The following is a 17,541-nucleotide window of genomic DNA, read 5'->3' as shown; positions in this document are numbered from 1 at the left end:
TCTGGCTTCCCTGATGATGAAAGGCTTAAAGAACTAGAGCTCTTTAGTCTAGATAAGAGAAGACTGAGGTGGGTGTAGAACTCAATGCAGCATTGATCAAAATATGCTGCTCCCATAAAGGCTTTGTTAAAGGACTGGCTGGAGTTGACCTCACTAGCAAACATGACTGATGCATGAACTCATCTTGTAAACAAAACTTGGTATGTGAACCCAGATGTGCACTCCTGCCAAAAGATGGGAGGGAGAGCTGATGGTACAAGGTAGCATAGTCCAGTACGAGGATGATAAGGCTGGAACAGGCACACCTAAGTCAGAATATGAAACAAACCCCTGGTACAGGATGGTTTGAAATGTTCAAGGTACAGATGGAATGCAATATGTAATGTGTTTTGATCAGTATAGAAAAGGAAAACTGGAAATCAAGGGCACTTCGTAGTGACCTGGGGGAGCCTGTGTGATGTTGTGCTGACTACCTTGTCACATGTACAAATGCATTAGCTTCTTATCTGATGTACTTGTTAGGCCAAAACGTGTTAGGGCTGTGCTTTTAACCTGTAGACATTTAACCTGGCTGAATCTTTGCCGCTGAACTGAACCTATGGTCATTCTTTAAGACAAGATTAGTGTTGGGATCTCCTGGCTGTGACTCTGCTGGCACTACAGTTCCTGAAACTGCAACACTGACAGAACATTAATAACATCTGATGAAGAAAACAGAAACGATGACACTGATAACCCCAGATGACACTGGTGACCCCAAATGCTGATTTGGTAAGTAGTATACTTACTAAATGCTGTCCCATTTCTGAATCAATACTATGGGGCAAACTGCCCTCTCACAGGGTTGCAAGCTGTGATGGCAGAGAATTATGAGCTAGTCTTAAATACTGGTTATGAACAATTCAGGGAGCAGCAGAAGAGATTCAAGGACTTCTTGAAGGCCAACTTGAAGAAATGTGATATTAACATCAGTACCTGGGGGAATTGAGCACTGAATCATCCTCACTGGTGCTATGATAAACGTCAAAGCATCAATCATTCTGAGCAAACTTGCCTCACTATAGAGGTGGATAGATGAGAGACGCAAAGGGAAAGAGCTGTGTCCTGACATCATCAGGATCCTTTCCTAACTTCTAGAACTATTTCCCACATATTCATTCAAGCATGCGGATCTCAGATCAGCTTCTTCAGTCATCTCAAGACTCTTCAATGACTTCTCTATTTACTGGAAGACTGTCATCCTCCTATTGGGGGACTGCTGCTGCTGAGAGATTCCAGACTTCCATAATGACTCTTGTCCACTTTGGGGCCCCTCTGTGAAACAAGAATATAGTGCCCATGAGCCCAGCATGGCTGCATTCTTTCCTTGTGTCCCTGACAGCTTCCATTCCCAGCCCTTTATGCTGTGGGTGGCCACCCACTAGCAAACAAGTTTAGGAGGATGCTCTGGCCTTAGGGTTAGACTGCCATATCTTCTGCTCAAGGCCAATGACACTCTTTCTTGATCATGTGGTAAGCATGTGAGGCTGATGACCAGCAGTGGAAGGGCAGTGGAGCATGTGTGAATACAATGACAAAAGACACTGGCAGCAAATATTTTCCAGTCCTGGGAGACAGTCCAGTCCTCTAAAAGAGATTATTTCTGAGAGCCGACTACCCTGGGGGCTGGGTAAAACACTGTTGGTACTGAAGGCTGTAGCTACAGTCCTTCAGGCAGAACAAAGGTAAGGAGTAAATGAGAGCAAGAAGCTCCTTTATGAAACAGATTAGTGGAGACATCACCTACAACACAGGCCAAGTGCAAGGCTGGAGCAGGACCTGAGACATGGTCCTGGGGAGTGTTGCCTGAAAGGCTGAGGCATGGATTTGATTGTGGCTTTGTGTGAGAGAGAAAGACAGAGAGGAGCAGAAGACCAAGGAGATATCCTGGGTGATGATCCTCGAGGAAAATATCTGTTTCCTGCTTGATCTCTGCTGTGTCAAGGAAACAGGAATGTATATGTTCTTTGTAAGCAAACAGGCCTATGTCAAATGGTGAAAACAGATGTCACCTGATGTCGCATTTGTGCCACCATAAAATTTTTTATAGTGAGCAAATACATGTCTCTACTCTTTGTTGTACCACATCAGAGGTAAATCATTGGCACAACGAAAAGTGGCATGATACGTTGTGCTGCTTTATTGCAGTGACCATCTGTTTGCTCTGTGGAAGAAGAGTACAGGCAGCCTGAGCTGTCTCCACTCCAACTGCCCTGAGCAGGTGCTCTGGGGGCTTGAGGGGCCTGATTCTGCACATTTCAAGAATTTCTGTAAAGGACCAGGATCCTCAAGCACCTGTTGAACTTTCCTCATGAACAGAGTTACAACCACAGGGAATCTTAGTTCTCCTCTATATAGGTGGGGAAAGCTGAGGTTCCCTGCTTATGGAGACCTGCCCTGGGATCTCCAGGGGTGCATCTTCATAAGCAGGGAAAGCCTGTGAGGGTCCTGACATGGAAGCACAGGGCCCATGAAATCCCTGATCTGTCTGGGTAGTTATTCAGGGAAAGCCAGGCAGGTACTCTCAGGGCCTGAGGGGTCTGATCTTGCCTGGGAATTCCTGGTGTGCTCAGGAATAGGTCCCTCCATCCCTGGGATACTCTGTCACACACTGTCCCACAGTATCAATGGGTGTGACAGCAGGGGATGTGTGCTTCAACACATTGCAGCACAGCTGATCCACTTCAATTGGTGATGTCTGTTTCTAGCCAGAGATACCCAACTCTGTGACCAGTATTTTTTTGTCTAAGGGAAACAACCTTCAAAACCCAATCTTTACTAACCACCTAGATCAGAATGGGTAACCTTGCCTTCCCCATCAGGGGCTGTGCATGCATATAAATTGACAGTGGAGACTGGCTAGTTCATGGTGACAGTGGGTATGTGAAAGTGTTATATGAGGGACAATGTGTATATGTGGGAATGGAATACTGAAATTGTGGATTTCTCTTGTTTTTCAGGTCAGCCACCAAACCAAGACAAACAATCTTTGTTTTGGGTTGATTTCAAGGGTTTAGAGACAAAATAGTAAAAACATCTCACTCTGGATCCACTTTTCATTAGTTTGAACCTTGTTCCAAAAGCTGCCACCATCCCCCCAAGTTGACCCAACTTGAAATGAATATCTGGTCATTTAAGATGAGATGTCAGAGGTAGCCAGATGTGCTACTAGAAACATCACTCCTGCATGTGGTCCTGGCTGTTTAAACTGATCTGCTTTAACCAGGTTACAGTGATGCAAGCCCATGACCCAGTCCAAATGGATCACAACTGACTGAGTTTGCTTTTACCCAAAATAATTTTTGTTCAAATTTTGGGGGTTTTTTAAGAGAAAAGAAATATTTTTTGAGTCTTCCAAAATGGTTAGTTTTTTTTAACCCACCCTCCTCTTTTTAAAATTCAGGTAGAGTTTGAAATGAAGATGCCATTTTTAAAACAAAGTTGAAACATTTATTTTTGAAAGTATAGAGAAAATGTTTCAACTTATCAGATTCTTTTATTTTCTCTCTGACTGAAACTACTTACTGAATTTAACGCAAACAACTTGTCTATTTGGGTCACCACAAAACTGCATTTTTCTGTAAAACTGTAATTGGCTGAAATTTTGCTGTAACAGCAGGGCTTGGACTTAAGAGGCAGGATGCTGGACTCGACCATAATAGGGATGAAAGCAAACCATGTAATTGCTCAGTTGCTTGTGCAGTTGATGCTGACAGGAGGGAAAAAACAAGGGAGCAGTGTGCTTGCTTTCAGTGCATGCACTTATCTCATACATGGAGTACAGTGATGCAGCACTGACCCCAAGTTCCCAGGCCAGAGGCTTAGCTGTCACTAACACTGTCCATTCAGAGTGGATAAAAGCACCAGATGTATGTTCTGTGGCAAGCAGCACACATGTAAATGTAGCTCATCATGACAGTAGGACATACAACAGGACACTCCATTTGGTGCCCTTGGCAGATGTATAAAATGGTGGGTGGCATGTGGTCCATTTGATGTCAATGGATATATAAAGCAGTGTATGTGGGTAGGAGGGGTCGCAAGTGTGCATTGTTGCGTAGGGAAATACATAGCAACATCCTCCCTCAGCCCCTCTAAATAGAGCCAGGTTAGTCAAGCAGTTAAATGAGCCAGACAAGGACCCAGGTTGCAGACTTTAGCAACAGACAATTAATTCACTGGATCCTCCAACAAGTCTTCAGCTTCATGTTACAAAGTGCCAGGAACTCATAGACATTTAATGTTGTGCATGACTTTCATGTAATGAAGGGATTTTCACCAGCCGCTCCTGGGGACTCTCCAAGATGAGTACCTTAGGGAAAAATCCTCCAGCTCTCTCAAGTGCACACATCTGAGTAAATCAATTTCCCAACCTTCTTTCCTCCCCCTCACTGCTCCCCTGAGCTTGCCATTGAGTAGGCGCTGTGCCTCTGGGCAGCCAGTCAGTCTCAGGTTTCAGATCTCAGGTTGTTTTTCTCATTGCTCAACTTCATCAACAGCATCTGATTTGCCCTTGCCAAGCCCAACATGGCACCAGTATGCTATCATGATGGCTTCAGCCACACAGTAATTGTTTTGCTTTCTACTCTGTCAGATTACTTGTCAAAAGTCTCCACAGAAATCCCTGGTGGGGCCTGAAAAACATCCAGCTGTTGCTAAGGGTGGATCACCCATTCCAAACCTGAGCTGCTCCTATCCAGCATGGGAGGAATAGAACCTACCATCTTGTCCTTTCATACCTCAAGAAAACTATACGTAAGGATGGGGCTGATTCCTAGCACTGATCTTCTCCATCTGGCTTAGATATGGGGAGTTGGGTGGGGGAAGGAAATGGAAACGTCTCCTTGAGTGTGGCCTAAAGTGGATCAAAAGGATCAGCCTAGTGCAGTTCAAAAGCTGAATCTTGTCATTATATTATATTAGATCTACTCTGTGCTTTTCAACCTGTGGTTTGGTGGATCCCAGTCAGAAGTGTGCCTGATGGTTTGTGGCTCTAATAGGGAAGATGGTTGATGTGGCTGCTTGGGTCTGCATCTGTATCATACTGGGCACACCTACACGTGCATTTACTGTTCAGTAAGCTGTTCTTAGGCCAAAGTCTACATGTGCAGCTATTAAAATGCAGTAATGCTGTGTGTGGACTGACTTGGGACTAAAGTTAGTCAAAAAGTTAATCCCAAGTCAGTCCACACACACAGTCTTACTGCACAGTAAGGCATCTACATTTGTGTTACTCTGCACTAACTAATTGGGGGTAAATTTGATACCCAGATGATGCAGGTATCAAAATTTACACACAAGCTGGTATAAGTCACTATAGTTCCTGTGCAATATGGGCATGCACATGCCTGTACTGTGCAGTAATTTTCGGTTACTACTCTGTAACCTAAATTACAGTGCATTAAATGTGCACGTGTAGATGTGCCCACTGAGTCTGTCTCACCAGAGATATGTGCTTAACGAGCCAAGTTCCCTGGTACATTTTGACTGCTTTACAGTGCAAAGCAGCTCTAAACGCAGCTTAAAAACTAAGGTAAGCCAGGGTCATTACTGGTTTGTCAGTGACAGTGGACTCCAGTCCCACCTGATTTCCACCGGCTTGGGAAGGAGAAAAAGATGTACCAATAATAGTGCCAGTGAGCTCTACCAGGATTGGGACCCTGTTTTGCTGTACTGACAGAGGGAGTCATGGTCCCTTCCTCAAAGAGTTTATATTTAACTGGGCAGCAATACAGGAGACTTCAACCCAGGAAGTACCACCAAATAATCAGCACTACTCTTCCATCAAACCCTTGCCTGGCTTTCACAGGAACCCTGTCCGATAGAGTTGAAATCAGCCAAGACAGAGGTTCCACAGGCAAGCTGCAAGGTTTTCAGGGAGTGATGCACAGGCCAGTGCGCAGGGGCTCCTATAAGTTGCAAAACCACTCATTGGGTGGGATAGGAGTCTCTTGCCAGTTCTACAACTCTCACTTGTGCATGCCAAATCCACACCTGCAGACAACAATACGGAGGAAACTGAGAAATGGATAGCCTTTAATGCTTTCTCTTACTCACATTAAAGGCATTGAGTACCTCAGCATGCACTTAACCATTAGTGGGCTAAGCAAATGTGTGATGGGTGGCTTGGCTCCATTAAAATTAGATCAAACATGGTTATTTTCCTGAAAACTCCATTTGAATTTAAATATGATTCAAACATAGACAGGTAAGAACTGGAGTGGAAGCTGGATGGTCAGAATCTCACTTTGCTTGGATTAGGGCTGACTCTACAAAGCAGATACCCAATCCTATGCTTTGGAAGGGCCTTGTGCAAGCGTACCTTCCTGCTCAGTGGACTGAAAACATAAATACTCATGGCAGGGACCTGAAAATAGACTGGTGCTTGGAGGAGATGGGCTCGTCTCATATAAACAAAGCTCCAGGGAAGAGGCCTATGTCTGGTGGCCATATATTTAAAATTTGCATAAAACATGTGAACTCACTTCTGAGGAAATGAATGGCCTTTCAGGGCTGGCACCCTGAGGCTTCATTTAATGTGTCTTTTCCTGGGCCTTTCAGGAATTGTGGCTTGATTTGTGTGAGGCCCCAGGGGAGGTGGCAGGATGGTGGGGAACAGTGTGCCCATGCAGAGAAGCTGCTTGCTGCTGTGAGTTCCTCCCTGCTTCCCTCACCTGGGGCCTCTGCAGCCTCATGGGAACAACCCAGCATGGCAGGGAGCAGAGCAGTTGTGCGGAGAAGCTGCTCACCACTTTGAGCTCTGCACTGCCCTGGCAACACACCTCCTGTGTGTGGGGCTGCAGTGAGAGCAGGAGGGAGGGAAGCAGGGCGGGAGCCTGAGCCCAAAGTCTGCACCACAGGACCTTACCTATGACTGGGTGGTGGGCATTCGGGGATACACTTTATATAGAAGAGACAGGACAGAGAGGAAAGGTAGGGGTGGGTTGTGCTCTATGTCAAAGAGCACCTCACATCATAAAGGATTAGCTTTGGGTTAGGGGAGGGTTGGGCAGAGACACTGTGGGTCAAACTACAAGGGGGGCGTGGTGAAAGGGACCTTATGGTGGGTGTCTACTACAGACCACCCAAACAGGAGGAAGAGCTGGACCAGGACTTCTTCAGTCAGCTTATGGAGGCAGTTAGGTCAAGGTATGTTATTATCATGGGTGACCTAAACTACCCAGACATTTGCTGGGAGGAGGAGACAGCCAGGTCTGACTGCTCGTGTAGGTTCCTGGGTGTATTACAGGACCTTCACCTTATCCAGGAAGTGCACAGCCCCATTAGGGGTAATGCCTTGCTGGACCTGGTCCTGGCCAGGGGGGATGACTTGGTGGGGACTGCAGGTCCTTGACCACTTGGGCAATAGCGATTATCACTCGCTGGATTTCATTATCCAATGCAGAGTGTCAAGGGCTTACACCAAGGCTAATGCCCTTGATTTCAGAAGGGCCAACTTCAATGAGCTTAGGTGACTAGTGGGGGAGGCACTGAGGGCCCAGAAAGTAGAGGAGATGGGAGTCCATGAGGGATGGTCATACCTTAAGGGGGCAATCCTCCAGGCCCAAAGGATAACAGTCCCTGAGAGAAGCAAGCAGGGTAAGAGTGCTCAGAAACCCCCTTGGCTCAGCAAGGGCATTCAGCAAGGCCTGAGGACTGAAAGGGGGGGCGTACAACCAGTGGAAGGGAGAAGTACTCCTCCTCAGCCCGTGAGTGTAGGAGGGCTATTAGGAAGGCCGAGGCAGAGATGGAACTCAGGCTAGCGTCCAGGATTAAGGACAATAAAAAGTCCTTTTTCAAGTACATTGGGAGCAAGAAGACACTAGGCAATGTAGGGCCCCTGCAAGACACAAATGGTAATCTTGTGGCTATGCCAGACAAGAAAACTGATATTTTTAACAGTTTCTTTGCCTCTGTTTTCTTGAAGAGGGACTGGGATATCCCACCTACCAGAGGTATGGACAAACAACCTTGGGAATAGCTCTGTCAGGACTTCAGTCAGCGCAGATGTAGTTAGGGATCTTCTGGAAGGGCTGGACATTTTTAAATCTGCAGGTCCAGATGCTCTCCACCTAAGGGTGTTGAGGGAGCTGGCAGGGGTCATCGTGGAGCCCTTGGCCCGACTATATGAGCATTCGTGGTCATCTGGCCAAGTGCCGGGGGATTGGAAACTGGCTAATGTGGTCCCAATTTTCAAGAAAGGGAGGAATGAGGACCCAAGTAACTATAGGCCTGTAAGCCTCACCTTGGTGCTAGGGAAGATCTTGGAGAGAATCAAGGAGCACATCTGTGGGGGGCCTGCAGGGGAGATCATGCTCAGGAGCAACCAGCATGGGCTCATCAAAGGCAGGTCCCGCCTGACCAACCTGATTGCCTTTTATGACCAAGTAACTAAATGCTTGGATGATGGTGTCGCCATGGACGTAGTCTTTCTAGACTTTAAGAAGCCTTTGACACTGTCTCTCACCCCATCCTCATCAATAAATTAAGCAACTGTGACACTGATGCCTAGACAGTTGGATGGGTAAAAAAATTGGCTGACGGGGTGCACCCATGGAGTAGTGGTGGACAGGTTGTATTGAACCTGGCAAGACATGAGCAGTGGGGTACCCCAGGGCTCGGTCCTTGGGCCTGCACTGTTTAACATCTTCATCAGTGACTTGGACGAGGGGGTGGAAAGCACTCTGTCCAAGTTTGCTGATGACACTAAGATGTGGGGCGAGGTGGACACACTTGAAAGGAGAGAGAGGCTGCAACTAGATTTAGACAGACTACAAAAGTGGGCAGATGAGAATAGGATGGGGTTCAACGTAGACAAATGCAGGGTGCTGCACCCTGGGAGAAGGAATCCACAGCATACATACAGGCTGGGGAGTTCCCTCCTTGAAAGCACAGAGGCAGAATGGGATCTTGGAGTCATTAGTGAGTCCAAGATGAACATGAGCCGCCAATGCCAGAGCGCAGCCACCAAAGCCAGCCATACCTTGTCATGCATCCAAAGTTGTATCTCAAGCCGGTCCAGAGAGGTGATCCTCCCCCTCTATGTGACTTTGGTCAGGCCACAGCTGGGGTACTGCATCCAGTACTGGGCGCTGCACTTTAAAAAGGATGTGGCCAGCCTGGAAAGGGTTCAGAGGAGGGCCACCCGCTTGGTGAGAGGGCAGCAGGACAGGCCCTACGAGGAGAGACTGAGGGACCTGAACCTGTTCAGCCTCAGCAAGAGGAGGCTGAGGGGGGACCTGGTGGCTGCCTACAAACTCATCAGGGGAGATCAACAGCAAATAGGAAGAGCCCTTTTCCCCCCAGCACCACCTGGGGTGACGAGGAACAATGATAAAATGCTGATGGAGAATAGGTTTAGGTTAGCGATCAGGAGGCAATATTTTACAGTTAGGGTGGCCACAATCTGGAACCAGCTTCCCAGGGAAGTGGTCTTCGCCCCTACCTTGGGCAAATTCAAGAGGAGGTTGGATGATCACCTGTCTGGGGTCTTGTGAACCCAGCATTCATTCCTGCCTGTGGCAGGGGGTCAGGCTAGATGATCTGTTCAGGTCCCTCCTGACCCTAGCTACTATAAAACTATGAAACACCTGCGCCTGCCCTGTGTACAGATCTGGGGGGCACTGGCCTCCCCTGCCCCCTGGGAGTGCACGTGGCAGTGGGGAGTCAGCTCTCTCCCTTGGATGAGCCATCTGCAGCCCCATCCTGCTCTCTGCTGGGGCCCTGCAGCCACGCATTGCAGCCCCAAGCACCCTCAGCTGGGCTGCAGCCTCAACCCTGCCCAGCTCCCTCTGTCTCTCCCTAGAGGGGCCTCAGTACTCCTCTTCCCACCCCACTTACTTGCTGGAGCTGCTCTGCAGGCTGCCTGGGGACATGTGCATGCACATGCATGTGGTGCCCCCCTATCTCATCACCTTCCTCCTGCTTCCTCCCAGCTCCCTGGAGGCTGGAACTCTGCCAGCCTGCAAGGAGCTCATTGCAAAATTACAAAATCTGCAGGTTTCTCTGGTAAAATGAGAAATCCGCATTGGCCTCTGGTAAAAGGTAAAATCTATGGTTTACTCTGTTTTACTGTGGGAAACGGAAAACCCAGATCCTTGCTGATAAGCAACCACCTAAAGACCTAACTCATCCATTTACTATGGAGGAACTGACAGTTGGCATAGGCCTACTGGAACATGGGAAGGCAGCAGGAACAGACGATGTACTCAGTGATATGACATCCAGCACATAGGACCCCTTGCAAGGCAACAGCTCCCTGCTCCCAGTGCCACTGCCACCCACCCCACCCCTGCCCGCCCCAAGCCGAACCCTGCCCAGAACCCCCACCAGGAAGAGGCCAGTACAGCCCCGGCCCTGAGTCCACAGTGGGCAATCCATCCATGACCTGTGCACAAATCTGAGGGTCACATGCCCCCCATGCCTCTCCCAGGGTACACACCATGGCGGGGAACCGCCTCATTCCCCATCCCCCATGTCCTGCAGATGAGCCACCCACAGCTCTGTCCTGTCCTACTCTGACATGCCCTGGCGAGGCAGCGCTTACCCCTGCCCCTGCCCTAGTCCCATTCCCATTCCCTTTCTCACTGTGGAGGCCTTGATCTGCCTACCCACATCTCTTCCCTCTCCCACACCACTTCCCCACCCCCCAGTCTTACCAGCTGGATGCTGCTTTCCAAGCTGTGGAGCTGCATATTGGCTATAAGTATCAGCCGATATGGATCACTATCAGCCGATATGGCTGGTTAATAATCTGCCATCGGCCAAAAACATCTTTACTGGTGCACTCCTACCTACAAACTCTATGAATGTTGTATCCTGCAATGAATTTCACCCTTGGTAGATTCCAAACTTACACAAGACCAAGTGGGTTTAGACCAGATTGATCCTGTGTAGGCCAACTACTAAACCTCACAGAACATATCAAAGGTGGTTTTCAACAGAAGTTGATCACTGGAGCAGTGTTTGTTGAACTGTCTGCTGCACACAGTACTGACCAACACTGCATCATGATCCACAAATTGTACCCTATGACTGACAGCTTATGCCAGATCATCCACAGCCTCTTGGAGACCAGGCCAGAACTAAATGGCCTAAAAAATAGATAGTGCTCACAAAAGAATGGCTTACCACAAGGCAGTGTGTTTGCCCCACTTTTTTCAACATCTATATTAATGATCAGTCATTTCCTGCCAAATGTCTGCATTTCATCTGTGCTGACAATCTCTGCATTACCACACAGCAGAAAAATTTTGAGGACACACAAGATCCTGGAGAGAGCACTGAACAAGATGTCAAACTATTATCTCAAACCCAACCCTAGCCAAACCCAACCCTGCGCTTTTCATCTGAGAAACCGGGATATGGAACAACACCTGAATGTCACTTGGGGTGATCAGAGTCTTGAACGTCAGAAACATCTGGTCTACTTAGGGGTAACACTGGACTGTATGCTTAGTTACAAACAGCACATATTAAATACCACAGCCAAGGTCAACACATGAAACAACGTTCTTCATAAGCTCACAAATTCCAAGTGGGCAGAGCATCCATTCACCCTATGCACTACTGCCTTAGCACGTTGTTTCTCTGTGGCTGAATATACCTGTATTCACCTAAGATGCTCAAGTCACAGTAAACATATTGACATCGCTCTAAATGATACATGTAAAATTATAACAGGCTGCCTAAAACCCACCCCTGTTTCCTGCCTGTACACACTATCTGGCATAGCGCTCTTACATCAAGAGGAAAGTAGCAGGTGGCATTGACCACCAGGTACAAGAGTCAGATAACCACCACCTGCTATATGCACATCAACAAGTGCACCATCATCTCTCATCAAGAAATAGCTTTTTATTTTCTACTTCTATTGACCACATCACCAGAATCAGCCAGAACTACCCTCTGGCAAAAAGAATGGGACAAACTAGGCGACAAAGCTGTTGAATGGAGCCAGTGAGGAGTTACCCCCAATGAGAAGTTAGCATCCGGTTCCAACAACAAATGGCATACATGATGGAGCCTGAACAGATTGAGTGGGTCTCGCTAGATGCAACTTTCTCATGAAATCATGGCACTTCTACACAACCGACCAATGTGTTTGTCAGGAGAAGCAAACCATGGATCATCTCCTGAGCTGCCCTGTAGCACCACAAGCAGTGGCCTGTGCAGAATATTAGGAATTAGGTCATACAGAAGGGTTGAACTGGAGACACAATGAAGAAATACACTTAATGGTCTGATGATAAACAAGGCTAATTTTGATGAGATAACACTTATATATGAAATAAGAATAGGCATATGAATATAATTAGATTCGTATTAGGTATACTTTTATATTTTTTTAAACATATTTAGTTTTTTTAGATTTTAGCCAGAACATAAGGTTTAAAAACTGGGTCTACTTTGGAGTTTTTACTCTTCAGTCTCAAACTGTGGTTTTTGCTAAATTCCCCACTTGCAAGTGTTTCTGATTAGTGCTAAGTAGAGACTTAGCTTTGAAACCTACATAAGAAAGTCCTTTCCCTAACAGGATGGCCAACTGTTACAGGCTTTTGTAGACTTTAGGACTTAGAAATCTGAAGATTATTTTGCTTTCAAATATTGATAAGACTGTTATGCCTTGAGATAAATGTTATAAGTTGTATTTTATAAGTTTTAATAATTTCCTTGATATGCCTTATCTCTACTATTTAGTCATTTATATCTTGTCTTCCTTCTTTATTGAACTTACTATTAAAATGTAGATATTTTTATATTGCAAGTATTTAATTTGATAAGAATGACTCGTCAGATCTTTCTTGGTTCTTAGAATCCATCTAAAAATCAACAGATTTGGCAAGGTAGGCAGGAACCTGTTTCCATCCTCTCAAAAATTTTGTTTCAAAGGTTTGAGCAAGTAGACAGGGACAACAAACAGGGAAATTTGCAAGCAGTTCACTGGGAACAAGAAGAGGAAGGTGAAGAGGAAGAAGAGCCAGGCACCAGATCCTGCTCTGGGAAGGTAAGTAAGTCAGGGCTGCCTGTATGTTTGGCTTGCTGCATGTTTGTTTGGTGGGCTGTGTGCATTTTGGGCATGTGCTCTGAGCAGCGGGGAGTGCTGCTAGCTGAATGATTGCTGGGTGATTCCTGGCTGTATCTGACAAAATCCCTAACAAGGGCATGGAGCCAGGCCCAGCAGGGTATTAAAAGAGACTCTAGGAGCAACTGGGGAGTAAGCAAACAGGGCTGTTTACAAGAAGTTTGCAAATCAGTTTGCTGCCTCTCACTTTGAAGGGGAGCCTTTGGGGTATGCTCTTTCTTTAATTAAGAGTAGCTAACCAACATATATGTAATGTAAGTAGCTAAAACTCTGGAGTTAGACCAATACTTAAGCCCCTTGCTTAACTAGTCCCGAGCGAGGAGGAGTTTGCTAGAGAGTTTGCCTGGAAACTCTCTCGCCTTTTTTCACTGTGAGCTTGGTGAGAAGAAGCAGGGAAAAGGGAACTTTTCGGGACCAAAAAGCAGCAAACAGGTCATCTTACAGAGGAGTTTGTTGGAGAAGAGGGACAGGAAAAAGAGAGGCAAAGCCGTGGCGGGAGGACTAGATTAAGATACCCAGATAAATGACAGGAGGACATCACAATGCCAGAGCCTCTGCCATTGCTAGCTCTTCTTCTGCTTGCATCTGTGAAGCGTCTGTCCAGGCAGGAGACTTCCACCCATGTCCTGGTTCGGCACTGCAGAGACTGCAGCTTGCAGGTTCCTTCTAGGGACAGCCAGGTTGGGGTAGGCCTGAGCTGTGAGCATTGCCTCCCGGGGGTGTCCCTCAGGGAGCAGGCAAGAGAGTTACTGGAAAGTCATGCAATGAGCATGATAAACCAAACACACCAGAGGGGCTTCCAATTCCTGACTTAGCCACCTTCCTATGTAAGAAATTGACTTTTCATTTTTATCTTCCTATCTTGTTTCCTGACAGTTCTAGAAAAAATAGTTCAGGTAAACCTGAAATGAAATGTTTTTGGAATTTCTGCTGCATTAAAAATTTAAATTGTCATTTCAGCCTAAATGTAACGTTTGGTTTAGATTTCAAATTTTACCTTTAATAACATTTTCAAAATTAAAAGGCTTTGTTTCTAAAATGTCAAAACAATGTCTTGAACTTTTCAGAATTTTTATCTTTGTAGATACGAAAAAATGGCAAAAACTCCACGTCATTAAATGTTTTTATGTGTCTAGAATCTGTACTTTTAATCAAAACAAACAAACAAAAATTTCAAAGCTTCATTTGACTCTAGTTACGTATGACACAGGTGTGTTATATAACCTATGCCATTCAGTCTCTCTGAAAGGGGAATCCTTGCAAGCAGGAGCTTGTGAAGATCAATGGATGAACAATTGTGAAGGACTATCAGGATGGGAATCAGCACTGACAAGTGCAAGGTGATGCACCTGGTGAGGAAGAACCAGCACCATACCTACAGGCTGGGGAACTCCCTTCTCATCAGTGCAGAGGCAGAAAAGGATTTTGGAGTCATCATTGACTTCTGTGGATCACTCCATGCACCCCAGCATCACAGCATTCACAAGCCCTTGCTACTTAAAGGTATGTAGAAAAAACTTTTAAAGCTGTGCCTATGTCTGAATCTTTCTGAATCGATTCGGAGGGTTCCAATTCGATTCGGAGAGATTTGCCCTCCGACTTGATTTGGATTCAGAGATTTGGCCACCAAATTGAGCCGAATCTCCACTGAATTGAATCAGGGACTGAAGCTTCACACAGCTCTAATATGCATATTTTTGATTGGCTCCTGAGCCAGGAGCTGGGAGGTAACTTGGCCCCAGGGACTTGGCCAGGCTCAGAGAAAGAAAGGAGCCTGGGACCACAGAGCTCCGGGAGGAAGCACCCTGCAGCCTGCCTGTGAAGTGAACATGTCCTTAGTGACAGGGAGGAGACAACCTGGTATCCTTTTCCCTCTGTGAAGCAGAGGGACCCATGTGCAGTAAAGAGGGTGGTAAGATACCACAGACAGCTGGAGCAGAGGAGAGCTGCTCTTCCCCATGCAGGCTGGAGCAGAGAGCAGGACTTTCTGAAGCAACACCAGCCAGGGTTAGTGTGTTGCTAGTGTGAAGGAGAGTTAACCCTGTGTGCTCCTGCTGAAATTCACTGGAGTCTCAAGGTTTAAGCTGAGGAGTTGTGCTGAGGGTCCCTTTGATTCAATTTGGATAGTATGGTTTAGTTCATTGATACCTGCCTTTGACAATTAGATTATTGATATCCTGTTCTGCTATTAACCTCATTCATATGCTGACTGTTGTGTAAATAGTTAGACTTTATGTACTCCAGTGTGTGGGGAAACCGCAAGAAAGCATTCCCCAGAGAGGTGGCCCCAGACTTAGGGGCTGGGAGGTTGACTGAGGCTATTTGACACCCCAGGACCCTGAATCCAGGCGTGGATGCAGGTAGCACCATGGCTAGGGTTACATCAGCATTTCCATTTGCTGGTTATGGGATTCTGGAAAGGTAGTGATAAAGGGTATAGCTATTTCAGTAACCGTTTGGAAGAAGCAATTAGCAAATCAACAACTTCAGGCAGTTTTGGAAACAAGTGGCCCAGTTTGAAAATTGTATGCATGTGTCTTGAATAATAACATTTAGAAAGACTCCTCAGATGAGACAAGCAGCTGTAATTGACATAAACAAAATAGAGTATGCAATTAGAGCAGGGGTGGGCAAAATATGGGCTGGATCTGCCCCACCAGGCACTTTTATCTAGCCCACAGTGCTCACCAATGAATTGTACCCTGCCCAGCCCTTCTGCCCATGACGGTGGGAGTAAGACACCCACACTTACATACACCCCCAACATACCCTGTTGTGCCTTGCTCCTACTCTTATGGATGTAAGAGCCCAGGCCGACCAGTGGGCAGCTTCCAGGTGGGGCTGCTGCTGCCATTGCTGCAGCCACCAGGAACCTGCTCAGCTTCCCTGGTGTCCCGCTTGCTTGGGACAGCAGGTAGGGAAGTGACGGGGTGGAGCTGCAGCTGGGCAGGATCACAGCGCATGGAGCTGGGGCTGGTGGCAGTGTGGAGCCTGGGCCCAGGTGGGCAGTGGCAGTGCAGAGCTCGGATGGGTACGGTGTGGGTATGAGGGACAGTGGTTGTGGGGAGGCTGTGGAGATCACTCCCCCCATGGTGCGTAGCCATGGAAGACAGGAGCAGGCAGGGGCACTTGGGGAACTTGTGCTCAAAGTAGGAGCTGGTGCCAGTGGCATGCAGTTTTGGTCTGTGTTGCACATTTTGGTGAGTGGCACAGCCCCCACTGGGCCATCTCTATCACCGGCACTCCTGCCGCGCGTGTTCAGCCCCTGCACTCGCACAGCATGGGATGGAAGCCCCGGCCCCTGCTTCTCTGTTGAGTCTTGGGACCTGTGTGGTGGGGTTGGGGAAGGCAGTTGGCTCCAGTGCATGGGGATTCCTTCTCATGTTGTGTGAGTGCAGATGCTGTGTGTGCATAGTGGGGAGCACTGGTAATGGAGATGGCCCGGTGGGGGCTGTGCCGCTGTAAGCGATGTGCCCGAAGACTGGAAGAAGGCCAATGTGGTGCCGATCTTCAAGAAAGGGAGGAGAGTGGATCCGGCTAACTACAGGCCCATTAGCCTGACTTCTATCCTGGGGAAGATCTTAGAAAAGTTTATTAAGGAGGCCATCCTTGAGGGACTGGCCCAGGCTAACATTCTAAGGGATAGCCAGCACGGGTTGGTTGCGGGTAGGTCTTGTTTGACCAATCTCATTTCCTTCTATGACCAGGTGACCTATCACCTGGACAAGGGAGAAGAGATTGATGTCATATATCTTGACTTCAAAAAAGCTTTTGATCTGGTATCCCATGATCACCTCTTGGCCAAACTGGCCAGTTGTGGCCTTGGCTCCACCACGATCCGCTGGCTGGGAAATTGGCTTTGTGGTCGGACCCAGAGGGTTGTGATTGATGGCAGTCACTCATCATGGTGCCCTGTGACCAGTGGGGTCCCTCAAGGCTCTGTCCTTGGACCCATACTGTTCAACATCTTCATTAACGATGTGGACATTGGAGTCAGGAGTGGACTGGCCAAGTTTGCCGATGACACCAAACTTTGGGGCAAAGCATCCACGCCAGAAGATGGGTGGGTAATCCAGGCTGACTTGGACAAGCTCAGCAAATGGGCAGATGAGAACCTCATGGTGTTTAACACCGATAAATGCAAGGTTCTCCACCTTGGGAGGAAAAACCTGCAGCTTCCTTGTAGGCTCAGCAGTGCTACATTGGATAGCACTACAGAAGAAAGAGACTTGGGGGTCATGATTGACCATAAGATGAACGTGAGCCTGCAATGTGATGCTGCGGCTAGTAAAGCGACGAAAATGCTGGCGTGCATCCATAGATGCTTCTCGAGCAAATCCCAGGACGTCATTCTCCCCTTGTACTCAGCCTTGGTGAGGCCGCAGCTGGAGTACCACATCCAGTTTTGGGCTCCACAA

The 17,541-nt window shown here is 47.3% G+C and overlaps 1 long non-coding RNA gene across 1 annotated transcript in view; it reads left to right on the top strand.

Annotated features, from left to right (window-relative positions):
• The first annotated feature begins 634 nt into the window (after window positions 1-634).
• LOC149873902 (uncharacterized) overlaps window positions 635-17,541 on the top strand; it is a 45,059-nt gene continuing 28,152 nt past the window's right edge. Inside the window, exons 1-3 of the long non-coding RNA XR_016439890.1 lie at window positions 635-771; window positions 12,931-13,045; window positions 14,361-14,626. This is a non-coding gene — a long non-coding RNA (uncharacterized LOC149873902). The remainder of the gene's footprint in view (window positions 772-12,930; window positions 13,046-14,360; window positions 14,627-17,541) is intronic.

This window comes from Crocodylus siamensis, chromosome 1 (assembly GCF_052110815.1).
Source record: "Crocodylus siamensis isolate JL-2025a chromosome 1, ASM5211081v1, whole genome shotgun sequence".
Lineage (NCBI taxonomy): Eukaryota > Metazoa > Chordata > Crocodylia > Crocodylidae > Crocodylus > Crocodylus siamensis.
Note: the sequence above shows the minus strand (reverse complement) of the source record. Positions and strands in the feature narration are given on the sequence as shown.